We start from the raw sequence: 9100 nt of genomic DNA on the forward strand, positions 1-9100 counted from the left end.
GTGTTCACTGCTTTGTCCTGGGGCCTTCCCTGTCTGAGTGTCTGTTCCCTGCCGGGGGGCCTCCAGTCCCCATCCCTGAAGCTGGGATCCATCGCTAGCACTCGCCTGAGCTCCCTGGCCCGGGAGCCTCCCACAGGCCCATGCTAGCTTGGTCCTGGAAGGTGGATCCAGACCCTCAGGAAGGAGAGATGAGAAAACGGTTGTGTAGGGCCCAGAAGCAGCTTTGACAGCTCAGGTGTCTCCTTTTACCTGGGATTAGTTATTAGCATTGTTTTCCTCATCTCTCATATGTGTTAGGTTGAATAGTAGTAAGTTACTATATTAGTGGGGCAAAAGGAATAAATGCAAGGAGAGGACTAAAACTCCAGTGCTTTTTTTTTTTCTTTCTTTTCGGTCAGTCATGGGGCTTGAACTCTGGGCCTGGGTGCTGTCCCTCAGCTCTAGGCTAGCGCTTTACCACTTCAGCCACAGCGCCACTTGTGGGGAGCCGGCGCGAACGCCATGGCAAGGCGCCGCCCACTTCCTTGCAGTTTTGAGGTAACTCCATATTAGGCAGTGCTTGGCAGGACGGTGGGTCCTGGGCTTTGCGCATGCGCGAGCCATGTAGAGTCCCCAGCCAATCCCGTGGCACCTGGTGACGGCGAAAGGCAGACGACCAATGGGAAAACGACAGTGTTCCTATTCCCTATATAAGCAGCCATGTTTTGGGTACACGCGCTCTCACGCTCAAGCTCTCCCATCAATTCAAAGGCTCTCCAATAAAGCGTGATCTGAGAAGACTCCTGGTGTGGTGGTCGTTCTTCCTCGCTGGCCGAGAAGGCATTTGCCGCAGCCACTTCCAGTTTTTTGGTGGTTAATTGGAAATAAGAGTCTTGCAGACTTTCTGCTTCGGCTGGCTTTGAACCGTGACCCTCAGATCTCAGCTTCCTGAGGAGTAGCTAGGATTACAGGCTTGAGCCACTGGCACCCAGCTCTTCTCCTTTCTGTGTGGTGGTACTGGGGCTTAAACTTAAGGGCCTGGGTGCTCTCCCTTAGCTTTTTCACTGAAGAGTGGAGGTCAGTCCTCTGCTTCCGGCTTTTTGCTGTTACAGACAAGAATTCTTGGAGTGGGCACTGGTAGCTCACACCTACCCAACTACTAAGGAAGCTGAGATCTGAGGATCGGATTGTGGTTCAAAGCTAGCCCAGACGGGAAAGTCCAAGAAAAGAATTCATCGGGCTGGGAAGGTGGCTCAGTGATAGAGCGCTTGCCTTGCATGCCTGAGGCCCTGGGTTCGATTCCTCAGCACCACATAAGCAGGGGGGAAAAAAGCTGGAAGTGGTGCTGTGGCTCAAGTGGTAGAGCGCTAGCCTTGAGCTGAAGAGCTGAGGGACAGCGCCCAGGCCCAGAGTTCAGGCTCACGACCAGACACCCCCACCCCCCCGGAAAAAGGAATTCATCACCAAAAAGCCCTAAGTAGAGCTATAGCTCAAGTAGTAGAGCACAAATTTTGAGCAAAAAAACTCAGGGACAGTACCTAGGCCCTGGTTCAAGCCTCAGGATCAGCATACACATTTGTGTGCGTGCACACACACACACACACGTGCCACAGGTACTGTCTTTGTCACGGTGGGCCCCAGGACTGAGTCATCAGCACCCGCAGGAGCAGCGGCAGGGCTGTCACTGGCTTCCTCTCAGTCTCACTTTTCATTCTGACTGCTGAGGACTTTTTCGGTCTCTGTGTCTTGTGGTCTTAGCAGCGCCTGTGGCTGTCACCCGAACCCCAACCTCCCAGGCCACCATCTGCCTCCCCAGCCGTCACCGGGGCTGGGAAAGGCCCAGGGGTGGCTGTGGCTGGCCAGCCTCAGCGTTCCCCATGGTTTTGGCCCAGAAGGTGGGGAGGAAGCGGGAACAGGGCCAGAGGTGACATCACAGGGAGGAGGGGACAAGGGGACAGACCCGAAGCACCCATGTGTCACATCTGAGATGTGTGTATGTACCACAGAGGTGCACTTGGGGTCACCAGCGGATCACAGAGCTCCCCCAGGAAGCTGCTACTACCTGGTGTCCCAGATGGGTCTCCTTCCCCTACCTCAGGTCTGGGGGTCTCCCTGCTAGCATTTATACCACATCTTGGTACTGTGTGTGTGAGGGGGGAATGTTTGGAACTGAGTTCACATCTAGCCTTGCCATTGTTGAACTGAGTGACTCATTAAGGGCTTCTATTGCCTTATAGGGGGTAGAGGAGAGGGGACAGGCATGCACACCAGGTTGTAACAGAGCCTTCTAGAACAGCTCTGGGACAAAGTAGATTCACCTGCTTAGAGACGTTTAGACCCGAGACCCCGGCTTCCTCCTGCCTTCTAGGTGATAACAGGTTGGGAAACAATCTTGGAGAAGTTATTCCAGGAAGAGCAGGAAATGAAGGCCTGTCTTTCCTTCTCTCCCTTCCTTCCTTCCTCCCTCCCTCCATCTTGCTCTCCTTCCCTTTCTCCCTGTCCAGTGTTGAGGCTCGAACCCAGGGCCTCACGCAGGCTGGACAAGTGCTCTGCTGCCACTTTTTTTTTTTCTGATAGGCACCTGGACAAATTCCCTCTCAACTCAATGTCCTATCTATAAAATGGCTTTTATAATGCCCAGCTCATGGGCTACAGGAGCAAAGACCTATTGTGGACTGAGTATGGGGCACCTGTGGCCCACGCCTGTAGTCTTAGCTACTCAGGAGGATGAGATCTGAGGATCACAGTTCAGAGCCAGCCCAGACAGGAAAGTCCATGAGACTCTTCTCTCTAATAAACCACCAGAAAACCAGAAGTGTTGCTATGGCTCAAGTGATAGAGTACTTGCCTTGAACTGAAGAACAGGGACAGCGCCCAGGCCCAGAGTTCAAGCCCCATAACCAACAATGAAAAAAAGGTTTAAAGGGGTCAGCAAGTTGTCTAAAGCCAGCAGCAGAAGGCAGAAGGCAGCATCGCGTGCACACACAATGCACACCCAGGACAGGTGAGGAGCCAAAGACAGCATCCTCAGGAAAACTCAATCCTGCCGACACCCTGCCCCAGACCTCCAGCCTCCAGAACCTGAGAAAATAGCTTTCTGTTGTGAGGCTGCCCAGTCTGCATGGTTCAGTTTCACAGCCCTGGTAAAAGAGAGCCATTACACGGTAAAATGCTTGCCTTGCATGCATGAGGCCCTGGGTTCGATTCCTCAGCACCGCATAAGCAGAAAGAGCTGGAGAGAAAGAACAAAAGCCATTAGGTTAAGAATCTCTCATCCAAAACACTCATAGATTTGTGTGTGTGCATGCACTAGTACTGGGATATGAACTCACAGCTTCGTGCACTTGGCTTTCTCTGCTAGCAGCCAGTGCTCTGCCATGCTTTCAGTCTAGCCCTTTTTTTCTGGTTCATTGGGGATGGGAGTCTTGGTATATTTTTCTAGCGAGGCTGGCCTTGAACCTCCGTCCTCCAGGTCTCAGCCTCCTGAGTAGATAGGATTATAGGCATAAGCCACCACCAGCATCTGGCTGGCTTTTAAAATTTGAGAGTAGGGACATGCAACCTGCACCACAGTGGCCAGCACTCATAAATGGTCACCAGGGTTTCGGGTCACCCCAGCTCACGCTGGGAGCTCGGAACACCAGAGAACATACACGCCATATAGATATTTAGTGTCTTTAAGAGGTGTACAGCCTTCTAACATGAAAGCCATTGTTGCTGCCATATGACAGATGAGGAAACCGAGGCCGAGTAGGGCTGACCAGCTTGATCCTGCTTGTTCAACATTGGCCACAACAGAGGGAGGATTCAAATGCAAGTCCATCTGCCTTTTCCAAATGCTTCTTTTGTTAAAACACATCTACATACTCCAACTACATTTTATTGGTATTAGTACAAAGCTTTTATTATTATTTTTTGTGAAAATACCATACAGAGGGCTTACAATTACATGGGCAAGGTAATGAGTACATTTCTTATCAAGGATTGTTGTCTCCTCCTTTGTTTCCCCTTCCCATCCCTTCTCATCTCCCCCCCCCCCCAACACACACACCCTTATTATTTTTTTAATTGGAAGCATTCCTCGTGTTTTCTGGGGCCGGGCACTAGTGGCTCACACCTGTAATCCCAGCTATTCAGGAAGCTGAGATCTGGGATAGATGTTCAAAGCTAGTCTGGGCAGAAATGTCCAAGAGACTCTAATCTCTAATTAACCGCCTAAAAGCCAGGTGGAGCTATAGCTCGATTGGTAGAGTGCTAGCCTTGAGCAAAAGAAGCTCAGGGACAGTGCCCAGGCCCTGAGTTCAAGCCCCAGGACTGGCAACAAAAATCAAATCTGAGTCCTAGGGAAGGCAGGGGGACCAGGTGCTGCAAGGAGAAGCAGCCTGCCACACAGGGCTGCGCAGTCCTGCCCCCTCCCTGCGAGGGGCCCTGGGGGGCTGACCTGGTCATTTTGAAATCTGGGGCCCCTCCCCGGCAGGATGAGCAGGGCAGGGCCGGGGAGCGGGGCTGTGAATCAGGAGTGAGATGATTCATGACCGCTATTTCTTACCCGTCTCCTTTTCTCAGTCTGATTGGGCTGCTTGCAGGCACAGCCTTCTTCCTTTTGGGTGCTGACTAAGCAGCAGGCCTAGGCCCCCTGCGCGCTGTGGGTCTGCCCTCGAACTCTGTCCCCTTGCGATGACACCAGGGCCTTCTGGAGTTGCTGGAAATCCCCTCAATTGTGCTTGTCCTCGTCCTTCCCCGGGTGACTCCCTCCTCAGGGAAGCCCTCCCTGACTGCCCACCCCACTGCAGTGAAGTTAGGCCCTCACAGGTCATTTTCCTTCGCAGCCCAGTGGAAAGCAAGCAGTCTTCCTGGTGCCCGGGCCCCCAGCACACAGCACCCACTATCTGTCCTCGTCTTCCTCGTCTTCCTCCCCCTCCGCCTCCTTCTCCAGCTTGAACTCAGGGCCTGGGCACTGGCTCTGAGTTTCTTTTGCTCAAGGCTAGCACTCTGCCACTTGAGCCACAGCACCACTTCCAGCTTTTTCTGTGCATGTGGTACTGAGGAATCAAACCCAGGGCTTCCTGCATGCGAGGCAAGCGCTCTGCCACTGAGCCACCTTCCCAGCCCCCTTCTTATCAGCCTAGTCTGGGTCTCCATCTTTTCCCTGGAAAGGATGCTCTCTCCCCTCTTCCACCTTCCTCCCATCCCCTGACATCTGTGTGTGTGTGTGTGTGTGTGTGTGTGCGCGCTGGTACTGGGACTTGAACTTGGGGCCTAGGTGCTGTCCTTTAGCTTTTTCACTCAAGGGTAGCACTCTACCACTTGAACCACAGATCCACTTCTGGCTTTTTGCTGGTTAATTGGAAATAGTCTTGTGGACTTTCTTGACCTGGCTGGCTTCAAATTTTGATCTTCAGATCTCAGCCTCCTGAGTAGCTAGGATTACAGGTGTGAGCCAGGGCCTCATACATGCTAAACACATGCTCTGCCATTGAGCCTCTACCCGCTCCCCCACCCCAGCCCTCTGAGCTCAATCCTCCCTTTCTCTCTACCATGAAGGCCTATCACCTTCGCTATTGTCTTCCCTCATGATCTTTCCCTTTGCCTCCTCCCTTGGACTGGAAAGTTTCCCATGGTGCAGAGTTCACTAGTGTCTCCCCAGCATTCATCCCCAGGCCTGGCCCCAGGAACCTGTAGTGTTTGTTGAATGACTAAGTGAATGGAGACCATCTGAATCACTCTCTCCTTTAACAAGCAGAGAGAGGTCCTTAATACTCACATGTTCTAGCCAAGACGGGCGCGTGAGATACCAGGCGGGGCCCTGGACGAGTTCTGGCCAGCACCTAGCTCTCCCTCATCTGCCCTCGAGGCCACGGTGGGTGCACCCTGTTCCCCGCAGCACAGCATGGCAGCAGCCTCTAAGCTGGAGTCTTCCTGCTCCTATGGACATTGCCCAGTTTCTTTCTTTTTTCTTTCCCTCCCCCTTCTCCCCATTTTGTGCTAGTACTAGGGCTTGAACTTGGGGCCTTGAACCCTTACTTAGCTTTTTTTTTTTTTTTTGGTCGTGGGGCTTGAACTCTGGGCCTGGGTGCTGTCCCTGAGCTCTTCAGCTCAAGGCTAGCGCTATACCACTTGAGCCACAGCGCCACTTCCTTGCTTAGCTTTTTCTGTTCAAGGATGTCACTCTACCACTTGAGCCACAGTGACTCTTCTTGCTTTTTGCTGGTTCATGGGAGATAAAGAGTTTCATGGGCTTTTTGCCTCTGCAGGCTGGTTTGAATGGTGATCCTCAGATCTCAGCCTCCTGGGTAGCTAGGATTACAAGTATGACCCACTACCCTGGACTCACACAGACTTTTTTTTCCCCCAGGGCTGAGGACCGAACCCAGGGCCTGACGCGCGCCAGGCAGGTGCCCTTCCGCTGAGCTAAACCCCCAGCCCACACAGACTTTTTTTTTTTGGTTGATCATGAGGCTTGAACTCTGGGCCGGGGCACCATCCCCTCAGCTCTTCAGCTCAAGGCTAGCACTCTACCTACCACTTGAGTCACAGCGCCGCTTCCAGTTTTATGGTAGTTAATTGGAGATAAGAATCTCACAGACGGGCTGGGAAGGTGGCTCAGTGGTAGAGCACTTGCCTTGCATGCATGAGGCCCTGGGTTCGATTCCTCAGCACCACATAAGCAGAAAGAAAAAAGCCAGAAGTGGCACTGTGGCTCAAGTGGTAGAGCTCTAGCCTTGAGCTGAAGAGCTGAGGGATGGCGCCCAGGCCAGAGTTCAGGCCCCACAACTGGACCCAAAAAAAATAAAGAATAAAAAAAGAATCTCACAGAGTGGGGCTGGGAAGGAGGCTCAGTGGTAGAGCGCTTGCCTTGCATGCCTGAGGCCCTGGGTTCAATTCCTCAGCACCACATAAGCAAAAAGAAAAAAGCCAGAAGTGGCGCTATAGCTCAAGTGGTAGAGTGCTAGCCTTGAGCTGAAGAGCTGAGGGACAGCGCCCAGGCCCAGAGTTCAGGCCCCACGACTGGACCCCCCCCCCAAAAAAAAAGAATCTCACAGACTTTCCTGCCCAGGCTGGCTTTGAACTATAATCCTCAGAGCTCAGCCTCCTGAGTAGCTAGGATGACAGGTATGAGCCACCGGTGCCTGGCTTCATTGTGTGACTTAACAAATTTTTTAAATGTTATTGTAAAGGTGACGTACAGAGGGGTTACGGTTACATAAGTAATGAGTATATTTCTTTTTGAACAGTGTTACCGCTTCCCTCATTTTCTCCCACTTCCCCCGCCCTGCTCCCCACCATCCCAAGTTGTAAAGTTCACTTCCAACATCGTGTGTCTAGTGACTATCACTGTTCCATGGGTTTACCCTTTGTCCCATTGTGTGTTTCTGTGATTCCCCTTCCTTTCCCCAAATCAGATAACGTTGTGTGACTTTGATCTTGGGGTCCCGGTGGACTGGGGCAGGGCCTTCCCAGTCAGGTGGAGCCCTAGAGGCCCTATTCCAGCTTGCAGGTTCAGAGCTCCCATTTGGGTGCAGCCAGGAGCTGGTGACATCGTACCGTGTTGATGGAGATCATGGGGGAAAACGGGTTTTGCCGGGTGCCGGTGGCTCATGCCTGTCATCCTAGCTAATCAGGAGGCTGTGATCAGAGGATCGCAGCACACAGCCCCCGGCCGGGGCTGAAAGTCTATGAGACTCTTCACTCCAGTTAATCACAGAAAAAAACCTACAGTGGAGCTGTGGCTGAAGTGGTAGAGCGCTAGCCTTGAGCAAAAGGAGCTCTAGGACAGCGCCCAGGCCCAGCGTTCAAGGCCCAGGACTTGCAAAACAAAAACAAAACGGTTGGTTTTTTTTTCCGTCCTCTGCCCAGATCTGGAGCCCTGACTCAGTGAGTGATCTAAGAGTCTCGTCCAGCTTGAGACAAAATGGGGGCCATGCCTCAGTATCTCCACATTTCCGAGATTTCTAGCCGGGTGTCTCAGAGCAGGCCAGGCAGGCCACTAGGCCCTGAAGTCAGTGGAGGGGAAGCCCGGAGGGTTTTCCGCATACGCATGCGCCTGGCGTGCGGCCTACCTCCGGTGGTGCTGAAAATCCAGACGTGGGCATGCTCAGTACCGGCTTCCACCTTGACAGCCCTGTCTGCCCTTCCGGCCTCTACTCAGCAGCCCTGGAGGGAGCTGGAAGGCAGGACTCACGTCCTCCATGCTGTTATGGTCCTTGTCCGTCATGCAAAGACGTCCCTGTGTCAAGCACCTGCAGGCCTAGCTCCAACGAGCCCCGTCCTCAGGGGAAAGTGGGCCACAGGCTAATGATGGCAATGGGGTTCTTATGGGGAGATGGACAGGTGACGTCAGAGTAGGGGATAGGACACGGAAGTTCTCCTGGGGTGGAGGGAGGATGAGAAGGGGCAGACTGGTAAAATGTGTTCATATTCTGCTTTTGATAATTGGTATACAATAGACTTGACCTATTTAGAATATATGATTTTTATGAGTTTTGGCATATGTTGTGCGTGTGTGCGTGCGTGCGTGCGTGTATGTGTGTGTGTGTGTGTGTGTGTGTGCTGATACTAGGGCTTGAATTCAGGGCCTAGGCACTGTCCCATAGTTTTCTCTCTCAAACTGATGATCTACTACTTGAGCCACATCTACTTCTGGCTTTTTGCTGGTTAATTGGAAATAAGAATCTCACAGACTTTTCTGCCTGGGCTGGCTTCAATGGGGTCCTCAGATTTCAGCCTCCTAAATAGCTAGGATTACAGGTGTGAGCCTCCTGTGGCTCGGTGAAGCAGTTTTGAAGACCAGTGATGATAGATGGAGGTGGAAAGGCCCTGTGGCAGGGTGGTCTTGACAAGGAAGGAGGCTGGTGGGGAATGTAAGAGGGGCCAAGGCCACATGGCTTTGTTTGACTGAGGCAAGGAACTCGGATCTAAACCTAAGCATTTGGTCCATACTGCTGGGCCTGTGTTAAGCAGCACCTTCCTTGTGACCGTCAGGGTTTTCTGACCTTTTTCTCTACCAAGGTTCTTCTGAGAAAATAGCCAGTGTGTTGGGCTGGGAAGGTGGCTCAGTGGTAGAGCGCTTGCCTTGCATGCCTGAGGCCCTGGGTTCGATTCCTCAGCACCACATAAGCAA

Source organism: Dipodomys ordii, unplaced genomic scaffold (assembly GCF_000151885.1).
Source record: "Dipodomys ordii isolate 6190 unplaced genomic scaffold, Dord_2.0 Scaffold6, whole genome shotgun sequence".
NCBI classification, from domain to species: domain Eukaryota; kingdom Metazoa; phylum Chordata; class Mammalia; order Rodentia; family Heteromyidae; genus Dipodomys; species Dipodomys ordii.